A 12,401-nucleotide genomic window follows, 5' to 3' on the forward strand; every position below is an offset into this window, starting at 1 on the left:
CACATGTGGCGAGACATAGTAGGATGATTCGTTAATATGTGTGTGGTGAGACAACCTGGGTATTTACGTTACTGTTGCGCACGCGGTGAGATAAGGGTGGCTATGCAGGGATGATATGTGATAGCCTGGGGGAGTTTATTGATGATGTTTGTGGGATGGTGAAAAGGGGTATTCTTGTTTGTGCTTATGACTTTTTTGTGTGTGTCATGCATTTATACATGATTTGTTGTGTGATTTCTAACATGCCAATCTATACTTCTATTATTACTTGATGTTTCGGTTGTCAAGATGGATTCACCTACTTGGAGTTGTTGTCTCATATTCTATGGAGTTGTTGGCAGTGTAAGGGATTGAAATAAAAAGAAAGTTGTCATTATGTATTACTTTATTTGATTCTTGATAGTTTTCTGAAACGTGTTAAGAGTAATTGATACGGAATGAGATATATATTGTGCCACGATTTTAATGTACGGTGTGACTTATGATGTGGCATGAGGTCTTTGTCGTACAATGTGACTTATGATGTGGCACGATGTCTTTATCGTGCGAGGGTGATTGACAATGTGGGCACGAAGTTCCATATATGTACGGTTCTATTAGATAACTTGTTGTTGAAATTGAGCCTTATCTGTATTACATTGCTATCACTTGTTCTTATAATATTACAGTTATTGCTTCCTGTTATTCTTTCTGTTGTTAGTCTTTGATATTTTTGCACCACATCCCCGTCCGTTTTCTGGACTGCACCATTGAACTTGCACTCCAAATATTCTGTATTGGTCTTGCTCAACTTGAAACCTTTAATCATGGTTCGTTAATGTGTAAACAAAAAAATCAAGAAGAAGAATAAGCCTAGCCGGAAAAAGAATGAATAAGGAAGTTCCTTTTCCCATGATGTGAGGGGGGATATCATTTCCTAGGAGATAAAGTAGATTTGACCCTAAAATTAATTCAATAATTTTTAGTTTTCTATCTTATCTTCTAGTCCAACTTTTAGTCTCGCAATTTTTCTTTTTCAAATTAAACGCGTTGAAGGTGATAAAAGAAAATAGAGATAATTTCACGGATCTTCCCTTAGGTTTCACTCTATTACACTAGTCTTCCATGTGGTTTACAATACTACATTTACTTCCCTCATTTTAAATTGTTTATAATAATTATTTTAACTTTAAAAAAATAATAATATGACTAATTTGACAGCTCTTATAGACCCTTTTATTTAATTAATCATGAATGTATCTTACTAAAGAAATAAAAAGATTCTTTTGAATAAAACGCTTTTTTACCTAATTAAAACTTGTATTTATTTTACCTAATTAAAACCTACATCTTATAAATTGAGTTTTCTGTTTTCAGTTATTTTGAATCTCTTAAACTCTTGGACAACTGATATAAAATGGATTAATAATTAAAAATGTCTTTTCAAATTAGGTGGCAAATGCTAATCGTTTGAATCTGTAGGCGACAAAGTCCAAAGAAATGCAAACTTAAGAAAGATTCTTATCTCTCTATTAAAAGAAGAAACGAATTAGGGTGATCGAAACAGTTCAATAGTCTAGCGGTTGATAGCTTCAAGTATGATTTGAGAGGTATTGGGTTCGAACTCCCTTGGCTTCACAAAATATTTTTTATTTTGTATGCTTAAATAAGGTTATTGCTTAACAGAGAGAAACACCTCCTTCTATCTAAAAACCTCTAACATATCCTTACCCAAATACATCTTCCTACTACCCTGTACGCGGTAAAAATCAGAAGACTTGATTTTCGCTATTAAGATAATTTTGGAAGCCTTCCTCGAGACCTCGAGGATGAGAGGCCACGATCAAGTTCTCGGCCTCAGGGCTCGTCGAGGTCCGAATCAAAGAAAGCAGGGCCCGAGGTCAGGGTGAGAGGAGATGCCTCTGAAGCACATGGCTACACCTGACAGTGCTAGTCTATCTGAGCCTACTGAGATGACGTGCGATAGGCCGTCCCATCTTTCCACTCTTGTAAATAATATATGCATATTTTACCGAGTCCCCTCGCCTATATAAGGGGGACTCACCCCACCTTGTAAGGGACTGATGTTGCTCCACTTCTCCAATAAGCAATAATATCTCTCTCCCTATCTCTTTCTTCTAAGTTAACTGTGTTCTTCGACCCCCCGAGGTCGCCCTAGCATTTTGTTGTTCTTCGTTTGTTCTTCGTCATTTAGCTCAAGATTGACGGTATAAAGCCTTGTATACACATACTTATCTGTTATCCCCTCCTCGGCTACCTTCGATAAGATTACCTCCGATAGGCCCGAGATAGGCTCGAGGCCTGGCCCCGAGGTATCTACTAGCTTGTTCTAAGCCCGGGAATGCCCCCTTACTGGTTCGATTGTTATTTTGGCTAGCTTGGTCTTTACTGTCTTACTTCGTATTTAACACTAATCACTCTTCCAAACTAGCTCGGAAATAGATCACGTATTTTTAGAATCCCATTTATAAATTTAATGGTTGTTACCATTTTCACGGTAAACAGTTTGGCGCCCACCGTGGGGCTAAAAATAATAGTGATTATTTTCTTGCTAGTTTCGTCACTTAAACGCACGATATCTCTCACACTTTTTCTTGCCCAAGACCTTTCGATTTCAGGTTAATGATCAGCTCAATAAGGGAAATCGAGGACGATAACCCCATAAATCGCAAGGAAAATAATGTGGTCATCCTAACGGCTGGCGCGACACCGCGGGACCCCGATAATGCATCTAGATCGGTCCGAGCGGATATGGATTCGTACGCTGCACAGCAGGGTAACGAAGTCTTGCACGTCGATGGAGGCACGCAACACGCTAACCGACAGGAAACCCAAAAAATCCCAGCCCCATCCCGATGAAGGGATTCGAAGAAATTCCCCCAGAAGAAACTACGACGCGGTACCATTGTTCGACATCTAATCTCGGGGACCCACTCACCATGCTAACACGATCCGTGGAAGCACACGCCAATGCCATCAAAATAATGCCAAAAGGGCTCAATGCACCGAAGGCCGAGAGAAGAAGAAGAAATAAAATATCGCAGGAAGCTGCGCCCCGCTATCGGACAAGACAAACGAGACCACTCCTGGTCCCGAAGAGTAGGGTGGCACGGGCCTTCGCCCAAAACCCAAACAAAGCATACCCGGCAGCTCCGGAGCAATTCGAGCGAAGCTTAGTCAAATATCCGGTCGAAGCTTGGTCATATACCAGCAACCAATGCCGGACCCAAGTCAGAGCCGCGGATAACCCTCGAGAAACACTCATTGGATCGGCATATCCAGGCAGATCCCCAACGGAGAAGCCGACACTGACCGAATGGAGCCATCATTCACATGGCGCGAACGTTAGAAATGATCCGAGGTATAGCGCATCTCGCAACAACAAGGCGGTAGCCCGAAGACGACAGCTTCGAGGAACCCCCAATGGTACCAGATTCAACAAGACGCAATCGGCAAGAAAACATCGCCCGATAGAGCTCGACTTCAACGTTGCAGTTCCAAGCATAGTGGTCACCATAAGTGAAGCCGGGAATTCCGGGTGGCACAGACCTATTCGATCAGAACCCCTCCAAGGAAACCGTGGCCCACCACGAGAGTCACGAAATGCTCGGAGTTACAGACCCAAGAGAGCAGCAACTACGTCATCCAACAAAGGTGATCACAAAGCATCGCCAAGCAAGCGAACCCGGATCCAGCTCAACGGACAAGGGGAAAACGAACAAAGCAGAGCCGGCAAGTTGCGGCATATCGTCACAACCGCCAAAGGATGGCGGCACCCCGATATGATCCGTAGAGCGTAGAGTGCAAGTGCCCATCGCCAGAAAGGACGATCTCGGGGAATACTCCCTAAGGACACCCTCTCGCTCGAGGAAAAAGACGCCGAGACTCCACCTCGGCATCACATTAACGTATTGGTAATCCCTCCTTTCGTTCGAGCTCATTTTCAAATAAAACATACATTAATGATTACAGGTGTGTCAACCAAGGTTGTACCGACAATGTCGGGACAAAGCCAATAAGGCAATCCAGACCAATGTCGTCCTCATGTCGGACCGCTAATATGTCCCCAATGGCGGTTGCCACAACATCCAAATCGCTCCCCCTACGCGGCCCACCCGAGCTCGGGCTAATACGTCGGGTGATGTAGGATGCAGACGCTTTGTACAAACAATGGCGAATACGTCACCCGGGATGCAATTCCGGCCCTACTCCCCCAAGGGTCTGAAACTCCATGACAGACGCGGAGCCAAAGCATCTGGCTACAAGCGACGGAAGGAGATTCCCCGCCTTACGCCCATGACCGGCGTTACCCTCAAATGTAGTCAAAGGGTAAGAGCACTCGCGTCTTCGGCCCGGCCTGGCCGGACGAGGAATACGGCTGCCGAGGGGCATGCTCCCGGGAACGCAACATCCTTTTATCATTTCCTTTTTTCCTTTCTTATTGCTAATCTGTACGCAGGCAGGAAGCCAAGGTATTCGGTAGTTCCGGATCCCGCTCAAGGATCCGCTGCCGCCATGGGGCCGCCGGGCATTCTTTCCTCTATCGGGTTTCTATCAGGAAGAGGGTTCCGCCAACAAGATTATTAGCAGAACTGCACGTCCCCAGGGAAGGGACCCAACAAGTCCATGATCTCTCTTTCTATTTTCTAATATGGAACCATATAAGCACATTGGATAATCAGGAGAGTTACATCCATGTAGACCAGATTCACAGCAACAGAACAACATGTATTTACAACTTATATTTTTGCCAAGCAATAAAGAATATTTTCCAAGCATTCGACGCCTCGAAGAAAAATATTTCGGCTTATCCTCAGCAAATAACCTCTACATCGTATACGTCTCGAAACGCCCGGAGACTTAATGAATTCAGCACCCTCGCGACCCCATGGTCAGGGTTCCGGGCACACAAAAGCCCTCGGGATATGACCCCAAGACTACAAAAGGCGGTATTCAGGCCTAGAATGATTCGATATATTCGGAGACTCACCATGAGCAATCCGACAACTTGCGCGACCCCAGGATCGGAACTCCGGGCTCACCAAGCCTCCGGAAAATAGCTCCGAGCTCACGAGAAGTCGTCTTCAAGCAAACTCGATGACTCAGAGACTGTCGTCAATCGCCACACACTGGAAAATCCGAAATTGTAAGACCCTAACGGGCAGCCTCGGCAAAACCAGATCTATTCTCCATAAACTGTAAGACCTCAACAGGCATGGCAAACTGTAAGACCTCAACAGGCATGGCAAACTGTAAGACCTCAACAGGCATGGCAAAACTGTAAGACCTCAACAGGCATGAAAATCCCGATATTTGGGCTATAAGTCGCATTTCTAATAATCCCTAAAGGGCATACCCTCGACGTTACGCCTAAACTATCACTAAGGGATCAAAATGGCTACGGCCAAACGCATATGACTACGGTCGAAACGGCTGACACAGCCCATATAACGCAACTTGGGGATGCCCGACTGTTGCTAAAAAATCCTCCGAATCTACTTCGGAAAGAACCGGTTAAACACAGGCTTCCCTCAACAGGCAAAAATGAGTCCCGACCATGTCGGCTCTAAAATCGCAAAAGCGTCGATCTACTCGACCTATGGGCTATGAACCTTCCGAGGTGCTCAAAACATCGCTGACTACGACTTGAAATCGAGGTTCTTTTAGAACCGAGATGGCGATTTGCGTAAAGGAGGTTGTTGATGCCCAATCCGAGTTGAGGCAAGCCATTGATCGTGAGAAGAGGATCAAGGAATATGTTCGTCGCCGATCCCAGAGAGAAGTGTTTGAGGAAGTTGGAGCGAGAGGCTTTATCCTCTCGGAGGAATTGGCTCAAGCAAGGGCGGACGACCGCGATGATCGGTCACTCCTCGGGGGCGTTGCAGAGGGCGATCTTGACGGGTTGTAGCCTCTTGGCACAAAATATAGCTCTTACCATTTTGTAGCTTGGTCTCCGGCGCGCGCATTGCATGCTTCTTTTGGCATTTCATAAAGGCGTATCGGGAGGTCTTTATTTGGAAGGATTTTGGATACGGTTGGAAAGAAAGAAAGTCATGAAGGCTCAAAATAGATTCAAATAATGGGGGTTGTGGACTTACAACTCCCGGAATCGACTCTTTCAAAAGTGAAATAAAATCTATACCCCAGTTTCAGATACTAGGGTTATTTTTTTTGGAATTTTTCTTGAATTCTTATTTGGTTGGACCGAACCGTGAGGCTGCCTACGTATCCTTTTTTTTAAAGGAATCAGGTCTAACGTAGTTCAAACATCTGACCTAACTAATTTTTCATCTTTCTTTCTGTTTCTTTTTTTCTTTTTCTTTTTTTTTTGCTTTTTTTTTTTTTACTTTTATTTTCAAAACAAGTTGCCCCGGCTTTTATTTTCTACTTTGACAATTCTTTTCTTCTTCTTTATTCACTTGAAATTGCCCCAGTTTGTACTCTTGGCACATGAACTTTTTTTTTCTTTTTCTTTTTCCCTTTTTTTTTAATTTTTTTTTGACTCTTGACTCTAAACTTAATTCCAAAAGAGGGTGGTCAAAGAAAATAACACAGGCTCAAAGGGGTGACAAAGGGTATAACGTGTTTGGGTAGCAGAAAAAGGGCCTCCCAGCCTCGAGAACGCCAATTATAGTATCTTTTCGCGATCACATCATTGACGAACATGTCTGTCTTCTTGGTGTTTCGTGGTCACAAGAAACTTTCCATCCCTTAATGCCAAAGTTTCCAACAAACTTCAATTGATTAAACATCTTTAAGCCCAATCTTCACAATGATTTGAAGGTGAATTTCACTCAACCTTAATTCCCAAGTATTTCAACTCTGTATTCCTCCTCAAAAGTTTTTTTTTTTCAATTATCCAATTCCAGATTAAATCAGTTTCTAAGATCTGACCAAAATTTCCGCATGCATGTCATGTTATTAGAACTAGCGAGAAAAGAACAAAGAACATAATGACACAAAAGGACAAACTGTATTTTATTGAGTAAAGGATGAAAGGGCTTGACAACAAGACAAACAACCTAAAATTCGAGTTACAGCCCTAAAATAACCCGGATAATGAAAATAGCAACAGAACAGACAGACAAGACTTGCACAAACAGAATAGAAGATAGAAGGGTGTGACTCAATAAAGCATATAAAATCTGGATCACAACCCTGAAATAACCCAGATAACAGAAAAAACATCAAAATAAGCTACCAAGATTCCTTCATAAGTGAGGAGGGAATGACTTTTCAATTGATAAGCCTGACATTTAGCCACAAATTTGCTCATCAGAATCACCATGGCCTTCTCCAATTTCAGTCGGCAAGTTCCCGAGAGGATTATCAGACTCCATGTCCATCACACTTTTAAATTTGGGATTCTTGAAACCAGGCGGCAAATGGACATCAAGGAACATATATAGATCCTTCAAGGCAATACTCTTCTGACCTGCCAACCCTTGCATGTTTTTTTTAAACCGTCGTTCTAAGCTTTTTACTCTTTGGGTCATTTCTTCCTGTGCCATCTTTCGGGCAGGCTTCTCAATATTTGCAGGAAGATCAAACGAGTACGAGTGGTACTCAGGAGAGTGGTACTGCTCTTGTTGTGTAGCAAATTGTGACTCATGACAAGGTTGTCCTTGGCCATTGGCCCATGCTTGACATATTTTGGTCATTTGCTGCTTCAGCATTCTATTTTCCTCAACCACAGTAGACTCTTGTCGAACCCTCTGACCCTGAGTCTTTTGAGCACTTGTAACAGCTTCGATGTCAGTTATCATTTTTTCTCGAATCTTGTGCTGTCTGCTTACCACAAACCGACCACCTCAAACTTTCTTCAAAATTCAAAACAAAAGACATGTTAGAATGGACTCAGTCAGTCCCTATTATTATCAACATTTTTTCACTTTTGTTTCTCTTTTTTTTTCTTTTCAATAGTTGATCGAACCTGATGTGGGTTGCCTACGTATCATGTGGGAACATGAATCAGATCTTGCGTAGTTCGGAAAGATTAAGAATAAAGCAAATAAACTAACTCATTTTTTTTTTTGGATTTTGGACTTTTTCCGAAGGAAAGACTTAAAAAGAAGAAACAAAAAAAATATTTTGGATTTCGATTTGTTGTTTTTTTCTTTTTTTTGAAAAGAAAGACTTCTAAAGAAGAAAGAAAATATTTTTTTCTTTTTTTTTTTCGAATTTCGGCTTCTTTTTTTTTCTTTTTCTTTTTGGAATTTCGAAAGAAAAGCTTCTAAATAAGAAAAAAGATATTTTTGGATTTTTTTGGATTTTTATTTTGAATTTATGAAATAAATACTCTAAAGGAAAGAGAAAATATTTTTGAATCTTGAATTTTCTTTTGAATTTTTTGAAAGAAGAACGAAAATATTTTTGGATTATAAGAAGAAATTAAAAGAAAATATTTTTGTATTTTTTTAAAAAATTGGGTCTAAAAGAAAGACTTTCTAAAGAAGGAAGTAAATGAAAATATTTTTGGATTTTTTTTTGAAAATGGTGGGCCGGAACCGATGAGGTTTGCCTACGTATCTCCCATCCGGTGAGAATCAGACCCGCGTAGTTCGCCAGTTTTGACGGAACAGGGAAAACATGACTTATTTTGAAATGACTTTTCTTTTTTTTTCTATTTTTTTTTCGAATTTCGGAAGAGTTTCAGAATTTTCTAAATACCTACCTCTCACTATTTTTTTATTTTCTTTTTTCTCTTTTTTTATTTTCTTTCCCTATTCTAGAAGCCAGTCAACATGCAAGCCTGAACAGATAGATACGCAAGTAGCACGTAAGATGCATCATGATGGTCTTTTATTTGGGTACAACTGTCCTAGACAGACCCAACCCCTGTGTTGAGTCTCCTAAGTCAAATGCACGTGATGCAAACAAAACGTTCCTACTAGGATCCGGCATGAGGCTTTGTTATACTAGGTTTAAAACCTGGGTTTATTGTTCTAGACCTGGCTTACCCGAGCGGACAACTCGAGCCGGGGGGGGCAGCGTACCGGGTATACAGAAGCTTCACCGGCTTTGCAACTTGTCCGAACCTCGTTCTAAAATAGGATAAGACTCTAGACAGAAGAGAAGTCACAAGAAGTGCACCCTTCTCCATGATTTAGAAGACTCAGAGAGAGGAAGGGTTTCGTAGCAGTTTATATACAATTCACAGAATATCAAAGCGGTAAAAGCATTTAGCACATTAGGCTTAAACATGTAGGAAAATCAGATAATAAATAAAGCCAATCATAGCAGCTATTCTAAGCTCGAATTCTTGAACCCTGAACCGAAGTTCTGGGTTTGGATCCCCAGCAGAGTCGCCAGAGCAGTCACACCTCCTTTTTTTACACACCACCCCCGATAATGTATAAGGGAGTTTTTCCACTTTAAGTGAAATTATTCGAAATGAGATTATTTATTTATCAGAGTCGCCACTTGGGATGGTTTGTTTTCTGGTGTCCCAAGTCACCGGTTTATTTTAAATCCCAAATCGAGGAAAATTCGACTTTCCATTTGAAGTCTGCGAACCAGAAATTCTGAATAAGCAATTCTGTTAACCCGAGGAAAGGTGTTAGGCACCCCCGGATTCCATGGTTCTAGCACGGTCGCTTAAACTATTACAATTGGCCCATTATCTGATTTTAATACATGTTTTAGCCTATGGTATAATTTTAAATTATTAATCGCTTTTGATTATTTTATAGAAGATTGAACGTCGTTTAAAAACATGCTTTTGGATCGTGTCACATGAAATGCACCCGCAATCTGAAACACATTTTATTCAACATCTTAAGATTTGGATTTGGGTCACATGAAATGCACACCCGAGTTTAGGAAGGTAGTATTATTAAATAACACGCCTAAAGCAACTAACGCGTTGTTAACTTTGCAAGGGCCATGAAAATTCGCTAAATGGCACGCCTCAATCTATCCTTAGGGAATCGTAATTATGTCACGCGAACGTGTCCACAACCACGATAGTATATTAAACGTGCCTAATGTCCCCTATTAGTTCTAAGCTTCAAACACCCCAAATATCCATCATTGAAGTACTGCAAATTATAGAAATCAAATGCTAAAAACAATGACATATACTACTGCAAATTAAAACGTGAGATTCTGACAAATTCTTAATGGTTGCCTTAAAGATAAAAAGAAGGTAAATTTCATGAAGAAACAATTTATGCCAAGGTGTCAGTCATGAAGATCTAGTGTATATGTGAACAATTTCCAAACCATCGTGTTGCCATTTACACGAGTAGATTAACCCTCTAATTCAAGAAGAATCCAATTGAAATACAATGCCTTCAGTATAATTGAGGTGCGTTTGCTTTAACAGAATACACCAAATGTGACATGCCGTCAAGGTTTGCCAAAAACTTCGCGATTAACTTGAGGAAAATTTCTTATCACCTAAGCATATGGAATTTAGCAGAATCAGACACACTTGAAGCAAATTAGTAATGAGAAACACTTAAAATTAACTGAGCATGAATAATATCTTAACTTGGAGTACTTGAAAGTTAAACATGGAGTCAAATGAGGTTCACTTTAAAACACATAGAAAAATCCATCAGCGATCATACCAAACAAACCATTTAAATCAAAACCAAGATTCATATCTCCATATACCTCTATTTAGAAATAATAACACATTTAACTCAACGGCAACAAAACCTAAATCTATAGACCGTTTAAAGTATGTGCTAAACCAAACGTTTCGACACCAATTCAAATCAAACTCACAAAATAGCCACAAAATCAAATTCCAAACAAACAAGTACCACACCTCTGCTGTACCTGTGGACACTCTACTTTTACTCAAACCAAATTGAGGCAACAGATTCACAATGGTAACAAATGAACCCGAAACAAATCTAGAAGTTCAACATTAATCAAAGATAAGTACATGTTTGAGATAATGTACCTGAGAGTTTGATAACAAGCCAGCTACATAAAGGCTAAAATATGAATCTGAACTTTCAATTGTGCAATAATTTCACAATTCAAAATCGAACTAGGCCGCAGACGAACACTGGACTGAAACTCGACAACCTCGACAAATCGACGACCTCACTGGAAACAAAGGAACTCCGAGGGAATTTTTGTGTTCAAGTGTTATCTTGGACCGAAAATCGCCGGAAAACGTACACGATTAAACTGGTGCACGCTCAGTTCAACAATGGCAGGAGTCCCGCCGGATTTTCAGAAAAAAAAAAAAACAGAAGATGAAGGAGAAGAGGACCGGGTCTGAAGGTTTCAGAAGAGACGCCGGATTTGAAGGTTTCAGTCACGTCAATGGCCCTTTGTCACTGTTGGTCGCCATTTCCGGTGAGATTTGGTGAAGGCGGCTGGAGACGGGTCTGTTTAGCTGGGGGTCGTTGTTTAGGCTTTAGCTGAAACCATCGAAAATGGCCAAGAAGATGCTGCCATTGACGGAGACGAGTTCAGGGGTCGATTTTGTTAGTTCCTGCGGCACTCTCCTCTGATTTTCAGAGTGTATTCCTTAACTCTAGGTCTNNNGGGGGGGATTTTTTTGCACTGTAGCGGCTGATTGTGTTCTTTAGGTGTTTGTGGTGTATAGGGTGCGTGTATATTTAGGTTTTAGGTAGGGATTAGGTTAGGGGTATGAGCCTAGGGATTATGGGCTAGGGAATTGGGCCAAAGACTAAAAAAAAGAAATGGACTACAAGATTTATAAAGACGGGATAAACCAACCTAAAACTAATTCCTCCTTCAAAAATTATGTACAATTATAATATAAAAATATAAAACTAATTTTAATTAATTGAACTAAACTATAAAATATAAACTATTTCTTGTGTTTTCAAGATTATATAAAAATAAAGATAAGATACTATTTTTGTATTTCTTTTATTTAAATTTACGAAAGATACGTAAACTAAAATATTTTTTTTAATTTATATTTTTCGTGCCGAAATAAAGTAAAAGAGTCAAAATTAGCTTAAATGGCGATATTAGGCCTAAACTAAATATTTACATACTAAAATGGGTGAAATTTCAGGGAGGGTCAAAAATCACATATCTACAGCAGGAAACTACCTGCTCCATCAAATAGCTCTCATTGTTCGAACTCCGATACGCCTCATATCGCCAATGCTGCAGCTCAACTTCTTTCTCGTTGCAAAGAAGCCTAAGGGATTCTCCCTCATCCCGAACCCTCTGGAACTTGGCCTTTTGACGAAGCAGCTCGGACTTGAGCCTATCACAGGACTGTGCAAGAAAGACTCAATGAGGGGAGGAAGACGCGGGGTATGAGAGAATTATGCACGAACTCACCGCAAAGTGAAGATGGCAAGCCTTCTCCAAATCAGAACACGCTCCTTATAATACCGCTCCCGCAACCCCGGAAGAACTGGCTCCGGACATAACATGCTCATTCGAGGGAGCCG

The 12,401-nt window shown here is 40.8% G+C and overlaps 1 long non-coding RNA gene across 1 annotated transcript; it reads right to left on the reverse strand.

Moving 5' to 3' along the window:
• Positions 1–10,058: 10,058 nt before the first annotated feature.
• On the reverse strand, positions 10,059–11,502 carry LOC109242874. Its single transcript, XR_002070457.1, has 2 exons — positions 10,916–11,502; positions 10,059–10,401 (listed from the first exon to the last, which is right to left on the reverse strand). It is a non-coding gene; the product is annotated as an uncharacterized LOC109242874 (long non-coding RNA).
• Between the last annotated feature and the right edge of the window lie 899 nt (positions 11,503–12,401).

The sequence above is a fragment of the Nicotiana attenuata genome, unplaced genomic scaffold (assembly GCF_001879085.1).
Source record: "Nicotiana attenuata strain UT unplaced genomic scaffold, NIATTr2, whole genome shotgun sequence".
NCBI classification, from domain to species: domain Eukaryota; kingdom Viridiplantae; phylum Streptophyta; class Magnoliopsida; order Solanales; family Solanaceae; genus Nicotiana; species Nicotiana attenuata.